General features: G+C 40.6%; 1 long non-coding RNA gene across 3 annotated transcripts in view; it reads left to right on the forward strand.

The window, feature by feature from the left end:
• Nucleotides 1–3,166: 3,166 nt before the first annotated feature.
• LOC117209879 overlaps nucleotides 3,167–15,052 on the forward strand; it is a 71,179-nt gene continuing 59,293 nt past the window's right edge. Inside the window, exons 1-4 of one of the 3 annotated variants that reach the window (XR_004488001.1) lie at nucleotides 3,167–3,485; nucleotides 3,724–3,824; nucleotides 3,910–4,075; nucleotides 4,186–4,392. This is a non-coding gene — a long non-coding RNA (uncharacterized LOC117209879). Of the gene's footprint in view, nucleotides 3,486–3,723; nucleotides 3,825–3,909; nucleotides 4,076–4,185; nucleotides 4,393–15,052 lie in introns of those variants that run through there. The other 2 variants (XR_004488000.1, XR_004487999.1) reach the window with 2 other exon arrangements.

Consider the following 15,052-nt stretch of genomic DNA (forward strand, 5'->3'; position numbering starts at 1 on the left):
ATAAAACTTGCTGTATTTCTAAAAAATCTCTGCTTACTCTATTGATCTATAAAGCATTTAGAACATACTTAATCGTTATCAAACTTAGTGTGTTTGTAAATAATCCCTGCTTACTCCATTAATCTGTTATAAAGCATTTAGAACATACTTAATCGTTATCAAACTTAGTGTGTTTGTAAATAATCCCTGCTTGCTCTATTGATCTATAAAGCATCTAAAAACACCTAATCGTTATAAAACTTGGTGTGTTTGTAAATAATCCGTGCTTGCTCTATTGATCTATAAAGCATCTAAAAACACCTAAAAACAAATCGTTATAAAACTTGCTGTATTTCTAAAAAATCTCTGCTTACTCTATTGATCTATAAAGCATTTAGAACATACTTAATCGTTATCAAACTTAGTGTGTTTGTAAATAATCCCTGCTTGCTCTATTGATCTATAAAGCATCTGAAAAATACCTAGTCGTTATAAAACTTGCTGTATTTCTAAAAAATCTCTGCTTCATCTACCAATCTATAAAACACCTAATCTTTATAAAACGATGTATTTCTAAATAATCCCTGCTTACTCTATTAATCTAGAAAGCATGTAAAAAACACCTAATCGTTATAAAGCTCGGTGTGTTTCTGAAAAATGTCTGCTTGGTCTATTAATCATTGCCGCTAATAAATTGATGGAGAAGTTGGTACGCTGGAGAATGAACGAGTCGAACGAGGAACGCGTAAATCGAACTGTTTAGAACGATTTATCAGCGTGGCGATAAAGAAAGAAGGAGAAGCGTCGGGATAATTTTCATAGATTCGACCGGCGTGCAGATTTCTATCTTGAAGCTGCGGCCGCAATAACACGTCGGCTAAGTTCGGTCATACCGCGGCAGATAAGGGGTGGGAGTTAAGAAAGGAGCATTACTTTCGTAGTAAACACACAAATATTTCTGGAAACAATGGCAAGAGCACCGTCGTGATTCTGATCGTTCGGGATTCTTCAGCGGAACCGAGCCAGCCACGGATAGAAATGTTTTGCAGCGTCGAACTTATCTCTCCGCTTTTACCCCCCGGCGCTTCTCAGACGACCGACACAGCGTCTGTGCGTCGTTCGACAACGTTTTGGCACTAGTTGTCACGACCGGCAATTTCTCAGGAAATTTGCTTATCGCCATGTTCTCGAAATTTCGCCGTCTTTATTCTGATTTACGAGCCGTTCGTACGGGCCAAAGTGATTGTAACTCCACTTTTCGAAATTTTTGGATATTTTGGGAATTTTAGTCGCCGAAACGCTCGATCGATCCTTATTTTATATAATTTCATCGATTACATCTGCTGTTTGTTTCGTCGAGTCAAACTGTTTGGCAAACAAGCGGCTTACATCAGATATATATCTTCAATGATCGGAAACACGCTAACAAAGTATCGAAGCGAGAACCGATGAATTGTCGCGGTTATCTTGCAATAAGTCTCGAAATATTGCCAAGGATAACTCAAGTTCGTCCGATCGGAAGATAGACGGCCGCGATGAATATTCCTTTTTTCTCGAAAACGATCGATGTCTGTTTATCCGAAATCGATACGATACGAATCGTAAAAAGATACGATAAAAGCAAATCGATGTACAACTATTTCGCGCTGCTCGTGATCGCTCGATTAAATTAAATTCTCGATTAAACTTCCATCTTTTTATTTTTTTCATCGGGGAAACTTCAAGTTCTCCGTGTTTTCTGTCTTTCGAGCAAAATTATATTATTCGGCTGAATATCTTGCGTCGAAGGAGAAAAAAATGGCAGAATAGTAAACGTAATTTGTTATTTATTTAGAGATACGAAACTGTATCCAGTGTGTGAAATCGAAGACGTTGGACGCAGCGCCGACGATTCGCGGCACGATATTCAGACAGACGATATCATTCGCGTTCGGGGAGCAGCGTGCACTCGCGGCATCTAGATTCCGATGAACAGGCGAGCCGCGATGGTGTATTGATCTTTTTAGTGGCGTACCGTCTCCACAGACGCAATCCAACTGCCGGTGCAGACTAAAGGTCTACATTTCCCCGGAGACGGATACGTTTCGCTATTCCTATAACACGCAATTTGACCGGGGAATATTGCGTTCGCGAATACACACGCTCGATGTATGTAGAGCTACTTACGACGACCATCGACAGAGATAGACGAGCAACGCCAGGAAGACCCGTGTACACCGATAAAACACGCGACCCGAGTCTGTGTTCTTGTAATCGGCCGCGAGAGCCCCGATCTGGACCAATTTAACGCGCACACGCGCACCACCGTGTTCACATATACTGCTCATTACACGTACACATTGGCCGAAGCACGACAGAAACGCGTAACCATACAGCGATATTCCAGTAGCAATCTCGAAATCGTAAAAAGTTAGCAAATTCGTCGAATATCGTACGACACGCGAATTATATCGGAGAAATAAAGAAATTGGTATTAGAATTGGATAAAGGTACGAAAGGAGAATCGAGGATAGAGAGGTAAATAAAAGCAAAGCGAGCGAACAATCATACGGATCGCGTAGGTGATATTTTTGAGGGATCTGTACGTAGAAAGGATGAGCGGCCGTCGGACGACGTCGCTTTCAGCTAGCGCCACTCCGTCTAGCCCGACGTCTACGCTCTGTCAACTTTGTTTTATATTTAATCCGGGCCGCTTTAGCAAACAGTAAACAAACACTGTATCGCATAAGCGCCGCTCGAATTAGCCTCGATACCATTTCAAACGGCCGACTCGCATTTATGAAGATGACCGGGGATGCTGGCCCACCCGAGAGAATTTCACGTACTTACTTGCATATATACGTAGAAAGCCAGTGAACGGAACGTGAACGGCGCGGGTGGGGGAAGAAGAGCGCCGAAAGCGCCACGGGCCACGGTGCGGTAGTGGTGGTAGTGGTGGTGGTGGAGAGCGACGGTAGAATAGCGAGACGGAGTAGCGGTGGTAGGGGTAAGATAGTAGTGGGGCGAGCCGCCAGAGGGAACTGGTGGGGACACGGCTGACGTCACGGAACGCCGTGGTACCGCCTACCCGCATGCAATGGGCGGGAGTCTGCGGACGATTTACGACCGTCGATCACGGCGACATCTAGTGACGGCGCCACGAACTCAACCTGCCTCACCGGTGGCCATTACGATCCCACGATTGGCTGAGTACACGGTACAACGCGAATCAGGCGACGGTTTAAATATGGATTTTTTTCTTGGCCACGAAATCGCGGCGACCGTGTCGTATAAATCAGGATTGATTTTCAAAGGGAATCATGGGAGGTCGAGCCGCAGCCGCGATGTCCCTTTTAGCTCCGCATTTGTTTCCGGCGGTAAATCTATATTTGGCTAATCGAACCGACGCTACTGCACACCGCGCCGTTTCCGCTGCTTTTTCGGAAGCCGCGACCAAAAGATCGCCGTTTCGACTTTTCACGCTTTCTGCCTTCCGTTAGTCAACAAACTTTTTCAACGTTACGTCGGTAAATATTAAGTTATTATTTATCTGTTTCTTAGTTTGTTCTATCCGAATTGGAATGTTAATTACGTTCTAGAGAGTTACGACAGTTCACTGACCTCACCTTTGTCGTTTGATGTTAGAAAATCTCTTTCGATTCGTTTCTAGTTACGATCGATTGTGACAGAATTAAGGTTATGTTTTACTTTTGTTGTCGTGGAACGTATTGGTAATATACAAGAAAGATCTTGTATATTTTTTAGATTATTCTGGTATTTGGCAAATTTTTGTTAAAGAGTAGGTTAACGAAAGGAGTTTAATGGAGACAGAAACATTAGGAACTGCGGTTACGAATGTTTTCAATGTGAATCGCTTAAGCTATTATCTTTACCAAAATTTGCAAATGATAGTTAAATAAATGGTTTGATAACGTTAGTTTGCACTTGCAGTTGAATGCTCGAGATTATTCTTTATGTGTAATCCCGAGGAACGTGTAATCCCCATGGAATCGGTAACTGAGCCGCTCTTACGGTCGATGCACAAACTAGATCGACGATACTTAAACGGTAAAGCATCCTAATCCTCGTGAAACGCGCAGAGGCTAATGATCACATGGTAAGGTTCAATATCGATATCGTAAAATGTTAAATTAATCTTACAAAGCATAGATAAATGTGTTTTGTCATTAATTTCAAGTAACCAGTAATATATTATCGTTTGTATAGCAGCCTGCAGTGTACATCGCAATAAACTGGATATGGACAAGTAATGCCTTCATTGACAGCTTTTCGCTAAACGTTTCTAGCAGTTCTTTAAGGTATATATACGTATTATAAATCAACGGCAAATTTAAATTGACTACTATAAAACGTTTGCCGTAGTAATCGATTCTTTCTTTTAAATGTTTACATAAAATTCGTCCATGTGTTTTACGATGATTTGTATGCCTGTTTCCTAATTGCATAAGAAGTTATTATCCCAACGTTTAGAGGCAATACAATGTTAGCAATAAGTGAGAACGCAACGATACAGCGTAACTTGTTAATAGACAATGGCGACAAAAAGGATATTTTAAAAGGAAAATTCCTGACGCAGACATAAGATCGCGAGACATTGGTCGTCGTGGGACAAGCTACACCGCGGACGGTTACGTCGGTTTACGGCTGTTTTAACGAGCGCTGTTGCACGCGACTCAGCACTAAACCAGCCTTACAAAACGCAACCACACTAGTTTAACGTTTTACGGTCGAATTTATTATCTGTTACCTCCTTATATGACGGTACAATAACAATAATTGTCAGTTTTAATTCGATCGTAAATCAACGGAAAAGAATTTGCACCGTTTCACACGGACCACACGACGAGGAATATCGGGCCATCTGTCGTCACTTTACTGAAATACTTTCTGCTCGCGAAACTTTCGCTGCTGCTTGACCGTGTCAGCCATTGTTTGGTGTTAACGCCAAGTGATCGTAGATGGTGCTAGTAGCGTTCAAAATGCCGTTCACTGGTATTACCCGCATTTTACGATTCATCTTATACCTCTGTTACTGCATTTTATGTTATTTCTTGCTCTTACTTTTGTTCCGATTGTTGTCATCCCGTAAAGATACGATTACGTTTCTCGGGATGGATAAGACAATTGTATTGATATTTCTTCTAATCATTTGTTTCCCAATATCGCAAAAATTTATTTACTTAATAGACGTTTGAAAGAGGTTCGTGGATTTCGAAATTCGTTATCTTAGAAAATAGGAATTAATCTTGGTACGTAGGTTTATTATTAAACATTTCTTTTTATAGATAATGTTATAATTTTATAAATACGTATGTACGTACTTCGTTGTATATGTTCTCGCATTCGTAATTTGCTTCCCTCCGTTTATCTTTCAAAAATTGTTAGCGTTACTATCCGTCGATTAGATTCTTAATGTATCACGTCTAGTTTGAGATTTCCTTTGTGAGGTGGCGCCACAGTATGCTGCGGTACATAGTGATTTTTTAATTTCCACTGTTTAGAATTCTAGTAACACTACGGTCTAATCGATATGCAATAAAATTTCCGATTCCGACATAAAAAACTAATAGTTTCCTTCGTATCGTTAAAAAATCAATTTCTCAATAACACGTAGTCCCAACAATTTTATCTTATTCGTTCGTTATATCATCTTCTAACTTATTCGTCATACTGGGTTGGTAACTAACTGATCGCGGATTTTGTCAATACCACTTAATGACAAAATCCCCAATCACTTAGTTGCCAACACAATATCTGTGCTTATTGTACGTAGTAAATACCACTTATACGTAATAGAAAACTAATTTATCGTCTATCGCATAGCTAGATCCATCGATCGAGCAACGATCATCGAATGAAAGTAAAGTGTGTGCCAAAATAGAGAACAGTAAAAGTAGAAGATCGTAAGCGTGACAGACGTCGGAAGGCGCGAAAAGTTAATCCAGTTCAATGGGCTCTTTTGATTTTTACGAGCGGAGAAGTAAGTGGGGTCTCGTGCCGTTTTCATCAACACAAAATCAACGATGTTTCTATGGGTAGCGGCACTGAAAAGACGAAACGAGTCAAACGTATCTGGCAATGTCATCAGTTACATTTATGAGGCCGTCAAGGATAAAGTGAGCACCTTGAGGTTGCATCATCGTCACTTTAAATCCCGTTTACCCGCTCGTAAAAGTCTTTGACGACTTTGCCGGAGAGCTGCCGGTACAGCTCGGCCAACTTGCCTGCCATAAACTCAGAAAAGGAACTTCCCCTGTTTCCCACTTCTGCTCATCGGTGTTTGTCTGGATACCTAGGCGAAAAAGGGCTAAACGTTTACTTATCCGCTTGCCGATAATCGTCCCTCTTTAATGAAGTAACAATGCGAATGCTGAAAACTGATAAACTGTTTGTGGTTATAGCACACTATAGTTTACTATGTTTCCTATTATGACGTCTTCTACTGCGATGCTTTAGATGGCTTAACCTGCGGTTACGTACGTTCGATTGGAGTTAGGTTAGGTCGATTATCTCTTTAAGGAATTTAAATTTAAATTTAAAATTTTCTTTTATTTGAAATTGAAATTAATTTTGGCAATTAAATTTTTCTAGTATACCTATTTGTTACTTTGTTTCCTATTTATTATTCAAATAATTTAGAGGAAACGATAACGCGAAAAATAATTCTATCGCGAAATACTTTTTAACCCTTCGCACTGCGAATTTTATTTCAATTTCGTTGACGTTTTCAAGTGTTTTATTTGACATTTACTTTAACTAAAAAATAAGACAATTTAAATAGGCAAAGGGGGGAAACAAATTCACTTGAATACCAGTTTTATTCACGCTATTGTTATATTTTCTAATTTCCGAGTGTATTATTATTTAATTTGTAGCTTACAATTTGCCCAGCTGGACATTTGGTCAATTTTGCACGTGGATAGCTACCTCTAGCGGGATACCATCTTCGAGTTTGACTATTTTATTTGTTTAGCGAGGTCAGTGGGGTGTTTTCTAACTTTTAAGCGTATGATATATCTTGAAACAATTTTCAGGATGCAATTCTGCTTTTCTTTCGCTCGTTTCTCAAAAAAAGCTGCGACTGGATGAACGTCGAGTGGGACTCGACCTGAGGTAAAACCTGATGTCGACTCGCACTCGACATAGCAGTGCAAAGGGTTAAGACAACGTTATTCCTTCTTTTATTTGGAACATAAATTAAATGTTGGTTATTACATTTTCCTACTACGCTGATTATTATTCACTTGAGAAGTTAGATAACGTAGGATGATTATTCGCAAGAGGAGATTCTGCTATCACAGTTTTCAAGAAACATTTCTATTTTTCACCCAACATCACAATTAATTGCTGGATGTTATTTAAAGCTACACTGCCATTCCTCTGGAGACATTTAATAATTGAAACGTTTAATTAATTTAATTTAATAGAGTAGACAACGTAGGATGATTACTTGCAAGAGGAGATTCTGCTATCACAGTTTTCAAGAAACATTTCTATTTTTCACCCAACATCACAATTAACAATTGCTGGATGTTATTTAAAGCTACACTGCCATTCCTCTGGAGACATTTAATAATTGAAACGTTTAATTAATTTAATTTAATAGAGTAGACAACGTAGGATGATTACTTGCAAGAGGAGATTCTGCTATCACAGTTTTCAAGAAACATTTCTATTTTTCACCCAACATCACAATTAACAATTGCTGGATGTTATTTAAAGCTACACTGCCTTTCTTCTGCAAGCATTTAATAATTGAAACGTTTAATTAATTTAATTTAATAGAGTAGACAACGTAGGATGATTACTTGCAAGAGGAGATTCTGCTATCACAGTTTTCAAGAAACATTTCTATTTTTCACCCAACATCACAATTAATTGCTGGATGTTATTTAAAGCTGCACTGCCATTCCTTTGGAGACATTTAATAATTGAAACGTTTAAATAATTTAATTTAATAGAGTAGACAAAGTAGGATGATCATTTGCAAGAGGAAATTCTGCTATCACAGTTTTCAAGAAACATTTCTATTTTTCACCCAACATCACAATTAACAATTGCTGGATGTTATTTAAAGCTACACTGCCTTTCTTCTGCAAGCATTTAATAATTGAAACGTTTAATTAATTTAATTTAATAGAGTAGACAACGTAGGATGATTACTTGCAAGAGGAGATTCTGCTGTCACAGTTTTCAAGAAACATTTCTATTTTTCACCCAACATCACAATTAACAATTGCTGGATGTTATTTAAAGCTACACTGCCATTCTTCTGCAAGCATTTAATAATTGAAACGTTTAATTAATTTAAATTAATAGAATAGACAACGTAGGATGATCATTTGCAAGAGGAGATTCTGCTATCACAGTTTTCAAGAAACATTTCTATTTTTCACCCAACATCACAATTAACAATTGCTGGATGTTATTTAAAGCTACACTGCCATTCTTCTGCAAGCATTTAATAATTGAAACGTTTAATTAATTTAATTTAATAGACAACGTAGGGTGATTACTTGCAAGAGGAGATTCTGCTGTCACAGTTTTCAAGAAACATTTCTATTTTTCACCCAACAAACCTACCGGTAAAATCACAATTAACAATTGCTAGATGTTATTTAAAGCTACATTGCCATTCTTCTGCAAGCATTTAATAATTGAAACGTTTAAATAATTTAATTTCATAGAATAGACAACGTAGGATGATCTGCTATCACAGTTTTCAAGAAACATTTCTATTTTTCACCCAACAAAATTAGCAATAGTTTGCGATTATTAAACAGCAATTTAAGCTGTCGTTTATACGTAAATAGTTGTCCTAGAAAGCAAAAGTTCCTTCAACAATGAGTACACGATCGTGCGCTTTACAACCTCGACTAATGCCATTCGACTATCTACGGTAACACGGTGTTCGTTACGGGCTCAGCAAACTCGTTCATGAATTGGAAATGTTCTACAGTGGTAGCGAAAGAAGTCATAAAACGAATAAAACCGCTGTGTATCGGAATATCATCGTATCAGCACCGCAGCCACACGTATGCTGCCCGCTACACACAGTATAAGTCAACAAAAACATTTTCTACGTTTATATTTGATCGTTCGGCTGCTGGCCAAACCTTTTGTTATTGCCTTTTCCATCGTTATCTTTTTCGGAAAAAAAGGAACCGGCGACAAAACAAATTTTGTAACCTCACTACGTAGATACAATTTTTATTTCGCAAAACGGACCTTCGAACGTTACTCTCCGTACATTTTCCTGTATAAAAATTACACCCGAAAGAGAGCAACTTTTACATTTACTTTGAAACGATCGCTCCGAGATAATTTGACTAATTTTAAAATTACGATTATTTTTCACAGTACAAATATCGCCTTGGTAACCAAGTGACCGCGGATTCGTCTAATTTGTCCAACGACAAAATCCTCGATCACTTAATTGCCGATCGTAGATCGTCGAATCTGCTTTAAAAAATGACTCGAGTAGATTTCTAACTCGCGATACAAGAGACCCTTGAATGCAGAAGATTAATACGTTTCCCCGGTGTTAGACCTCATTGTTACATTTCGTTTCACGATCTCTTTCCTACCAAAACACTTTCCTACCAAACAAACGAATACGTTCAACAATAAATCGCGACGTTGCTGGTTGGCGCTATAAAATGATATTGGACAAAAGGCGACTATAACGTTGCTCGATCGACGTGACAGCTTGATTCGCATTGAGCCACGTTTAGATCAACCGTATTACGAGCTGTTTATTAGGCACGGTAGAAACGTATCCATAGTAATAGTGGGATCGATTGTCGGAACTTTCCCACAGGAGATAGCCGTGAAGTAGGGAAACTGTGACCTGACAGGGCTCTCACCCTTCGCCAAACGAGTCCACCACGTATCAGCTTTCTCCGCGCCGCTATATTCGCAACACCATATATGTGGCCATAGTAAATCTTGGATCTGACGTTTCGTAGATGACACGCTCACGGTTTTCTTTTCGCCCCTTAAGAAGAGCGAAGAGCGGAGGTCCGTGAAACGTTGCGTGGCGCGTTATTAAGGTCAGCCACCTGCCGCTCGATGGAGCTCGCTTCAGGGATGAACACTATTATACCCCTCTGTGCTATAGGTATACGTAACGGTGAACGTAAAGCAAAGGAAGAAAAAAAAAAAAAAAAAAAAGAAAAGGGGGAAAGAAAGGGAGGAAAAAAATTGGAAGAAAGGAAAGAGGAGAAAGACGAAGAGTAAGTGGAAGAGGGATGCAGCGACGGTGTGGGGTGAACAAAGAAAATAAGAGATGCGAAACGACGACGACGCCGCGGCGGAGATGGTACAGGAAGAGGCGAAGATGAAGCGAGACGGAACGACGAGGAAGAGGAGAAGAAAGGCGGCCGGCCTCGGGACCGACGGAGATGCGAGAGTCCCGGGACTCCTGCAGCCAGAGAAGAGAATAAAGGAAAAGCGAGAAAAATGTGTCTAACGTGGCAGAGGCAATTCTTCAGCCAGAGTTGCCGCCTTAATGCTCGTTGGAGAAAGGCGATTGGTTCTCGAGAAGAGCCCGTGGGAAAGATGGCCGCCATTTCCCTCCAACCACCCGTGCAAGTGTCCCCCTTCCTCCACCTACTCATCTGCTCTCTGTTCCTCTTCCGTTGTCCGTGGCGGCGACCTACGGAAAGAAACCCCGTTCGTGGAATAAAGGGGGAGAAACACGCTCCAAGACTCTTATTCTTATTAACTGTTTAATCTTTCCACGTGACGTACGGCAGGCATTAAGCGGCGCGCGGATCTTGTTTATATTTCGTTGGAGCGCCACGAGGATGCCGCATCTTCGTTACACTGAATCCAAGCGAAAGGTGTAGTCCCGGTCCGACGCCCCCCGGTGTCCTCGCCCCCTGCGACTTTTTACTCGCCGGCCCTGGATAGTTACGGTTGTAATAAAACTCTCGGGGAATTTCTAAGAACCAGTTACTTATGGTTAAGGAAAAAAGAGAAATCAAAGGTATAGGGATAAAAGATCGTTATACTTTAATTTTGATAGTCGAACGAATTACTTGCTTTGCATCGGAATCCTATTAAGAGACATTTTTATTGCGCGCCTTTGAGTGGGAAAATCTTTCCGGATAAACGTACAAAGGATTACCGTGGAGGTATTTTTCAGCTACCTCGAGATACTTCTGGTCAAAGAATAGAAAGAAAATAGTTGGATTAGTTCGAATCGAACAGACTGTAGGTGTATTTTGAGCTACCTCGAGATACTTCTGGTCAAAGAATAGAAACAAAATAGTTGGATTAGTTCGATTCGAACAGATTGTAGGTGTGTTTAGTAAAATATTAAAAGAAACTTTTATTGCACATGTTTGGCTGGAAAACTCTTTCAGGATAAATGTAGAAATAATTACCATAGAGGTAACACTATTGAGCTACCTTTAGATACTTCTGGTCAAAGAATAGAAACAAAATAGTTGGATTAGTTCGATTTAAACAAATTGTAGGCGTGTTTAGTAAAATATTAAAAGAAACTTTTATTGCACACGTTTGAATGGGAAAATCTTTCAGGATAAACGTAGAAATAATTACCGTAGAGGTAGCATTTTTGAGCTACCTCGAGATACTTCTGGTCAAAGAATAGAAACAAAATAGTTGGATTAGTTCGATTTAAACAGATTGTATGCATGTTTAGTAAAATATTATAAGAAGCTTTTATTGCACACGTTTGGCTGGAAAACTCTTTCAGTAGAAATAATTACCGTGGAGGTATTTTTGAGCTACCTTTAGATACTTCTGGTCAAAGAATAGAAACAAAATAGTTGAATTAGTTCGATTCGAACAGATTGTAGGTGTGTTTAGTAAAATATTATAAGAAGCTTTTATTGCACATGTTTGGCTGGAAAGCTCTTTTAGGATAAACGTAGAAATTATTACCGTAGAGGTATTTTTGAGCCACCTCGAGATACTTCTGGTCAAAGAATAAAAACAAAATAGTTGAATTAGTTCGATTTAAGCAAATTGTAGATGTGTTTAGTAAAATATTAAAAGAAACTTTTATTGCACACGTTTGAATGGGAAAATCTTTCAGGATAAACGTAGAAATAATTACCGTAGAGGTAGCATTTTTGAGCTACCTTTAGATACTTCTGGTCAAAGAATAGAAACAAAATAGTTGGATTAGTTCGATTCGAACAGATTGTAGGTGTGTTTAGTAAAATATTAAAAGAAACTTTTATTGCACATGTTTGGCTGGAAAACTCTTTCAGGATAAATGTAGAAATAATTACCATAGAGGTAACACTATTGAGCTACCTTTAGATACTTCTGGTCAAAGAATAGAAACAAGATAGTTGGATTAGTTCGATTCGAACAGATTGTAGGTGTGTTTAGTAAAATATTATAAGAAGCTTTTATTGCACACGTTTGGCTGGAAAACTCTTTCAGTAGAAATAATTACCGTGGAGGTATTTTTGAGCTACCTTTAGATACTTCTGGTCAAAAAATAGAAACAAAATAGTTGGATTAGTTCGATTTAAACAAATTGTAGGCGTGTTTAGTAAAATATTAAAAGAAATTTTTATTGCACACGTTTGAGTGGGAAAATCTTTCAGGATAAACGTAGAAATAATTACCGTGGAGATAGCATTTTTGAGCTACCTTTAGATACTTCTGGTCAAAGAATAGAAACAAAATAGTTGGATTAGTTCGATTTGAACAGATTGTATGCATGTTTAATAAAATATTATAAGAAGCTTTTATTGCACACGTTTGGCTGGAAAACTCTTTCAGTAGAAATAATTACCATAGAGGTAGCATTTTTGAGCTACCTTTAGATACTTCTGGTCAAAGAATAGAAACAAGATAGTTGGATTAGTTCGATTCGAACAGATTATATGCATGTTTAATGAAATATTAAAAGAAAAGGAAATAGATAGGGGAGGGGGAAAACTCTTCGAAGATAGATACGTAGAGATCGTAGAGGATGTAAAAGTAAAAGGTTCGATATGGATACGGTTGGGTGGTGTCTGGACGGTGGTGGAAAAGAGTGACAAGACTAGGGGAGACGGTAGACGAGGGCGCAGCGAAGATAGCGCTGAGTTACATCTCTCAATTATTTGATAATGCCGGCGACACCGAGCCGAGGGGAGCTCGTTAGAACTTAAAATGAGCTCTGGCCGTAATCTTCTCAATGTTTATAGTTGCTTCGTAAATCTCCGCGAATCTCGGAGCGAGCATCGCCGTAGCAACGTCGGCCAGGAACAATAGATGATACAAAGTTCCCGAAGAGTGGCTCTCTTGGACCTCGTTTAAAATTTTTATGCCGCAGGCCAGGGCTTCGTCTCTCTCCTCTTCTTTCTATGCTCGCTTTGCCTTTCTGTGAAAACTATCCCGCGACTGTCTGACAGAGAGAGAGAGAGAGAAAGAAAGAGGAAGGGCAAGAGGTAACGGGAAAACGGCGTTCTCTAACTGCATCTTAATTATCCTTCTTTTCTCTCTCGCAACGCCGGATAAACGAAAGCCGGCAACGCGCTCACGAATATATACGGCCGCCATTAGCGGACAAGGGCCGAGAGAATTCGTGTTTATCGCTCTATTAGAGGCTGCTGAGTGCGGTGGGTTTCGCGATAAATCCACTTTGACGCGGATCGGCTCGTTACGATCGCCTCTAACTCAACGCCTTTATACTTTCCTCGCGCGTGCTCGCTATCGGCTCGTAAAATCCAGCGAATCCGCGAACCTACGTCGGGACTTAGGTTTCGCAGCGTAAAAGCACGCGTAAATTATCTCGGTGCCGCGTGTACGTGAAATCGAATCGTCTCGAAGCAGTCGATGGGAACTGGGATCGCGACTAGGATCGAACGAACGGCTCTATCAACGATGGTCGGGATGATCGTCGCCTCGATTCTCAGCGATCGTCGTGCTTCCAGTCGTTCGTAGCTCGTAAATACAGCGGCGATACCCTCCGTCGAGAGAACGAGATCGGCGAGAAAGAATTCGGCTTCTAACGGCGAAACAACGAGCCTGTCGTACAAACCTGTCCGTCCTCCCCGTCGTACGTTCTCTCGTGCGTTCTCTCGCACGACAGGGAAACGGAGACACGGAGCGAGAGCGAGAGAGGAGAGAGAAAGGGGATGTATCAGAAGCTCGGAGAAGAAGAGGGGAGGTTTTAGGTAAGAGATAGGATTAGTTGTTAACCGAGAGAAGGTACGGAGAGGTCAGAGGCTGGGTATATCTAGATTAAGACGCGTTGGAGAAAGAGCAGGCAAGGTAGACAAAGGGGACAGGATGGACAAAGGGTAGAGAGCGGAGAAAGGGAGGTCTCGGTCCCCTTTCGAGGTAAAGTGACGAACGACATCACGGGACCTTGAATGTCTTTTGCTTGTCCATGGGTCTCGATGATCTTGCCGCTGTCGAGAAACGGGGTGGGGGTAGAAAGGAACAGGGACGAGTCAGAGGACAGAAAAGCAAAGGAGAGAAAGAAGGTAGAGTATCGCGTGACGTACGAGCACAGGGACCACCCCTGGTGATCAAATCCCGCATCTTCCACACGGTTTCACACAAAAATCATATTTATCTGCTCGCCTACCTGCGGCCAACGGCGCGTCGCTTTGTTCCACCTTTGCACAGGGGAAACGGACAGGATCTTCTTCTTCTCTTTTAATCTTAGACTAGCGGCCGTTAAGGCCGGACAGAGTAATTGCCTCGCAAGCCCCGAGTTATTGCAACGTAGAAACTCGCTCTCGGTTTAAATCTCCTCGCTCGGCATATGAATGTATAACGATCTCCAGCTACTGATACAAATTGCATCGAGCGACGATGTAACGTGGGAATCCGCGCTTCTTCGAGTCTTCGACGATCCAGGAATCTTCGGTATTTTAACCAGCTTTCCCTCCATCTGCCACCAGCTGCGATTTCTTTCGAACGAACAAACTTGTCTATCGTCGGCGATATGATCGATGGCGGCGTTTTCCAATCGGCTAAGTTTCATTTTCTTGTCGAGAATTATCGTTCCTATCTGGGAACTCGCTTATCGTTTCCTTGGCAATAGACGAAGGAAATTCTGCGCGCGACGTAGCAGCCAGTTACCACGAGG

Source organism: Bombus bifarius, unplaced genomic scaffold (assembly GCF_011952205.1).
Source record: "Bombus bifarius isolate JDL3187 unplaced genomic scaffold, Bbif_JDL3187 scf7180000007968, whole genome shotgun sequence".
NCBI classification, from domain to species: domain Eukaryota; kingdom Metazoa; phylum Arthropoda; class Insecta; order Hymenoptera; family Apidae; genus Bombus; species Bombus bifarius.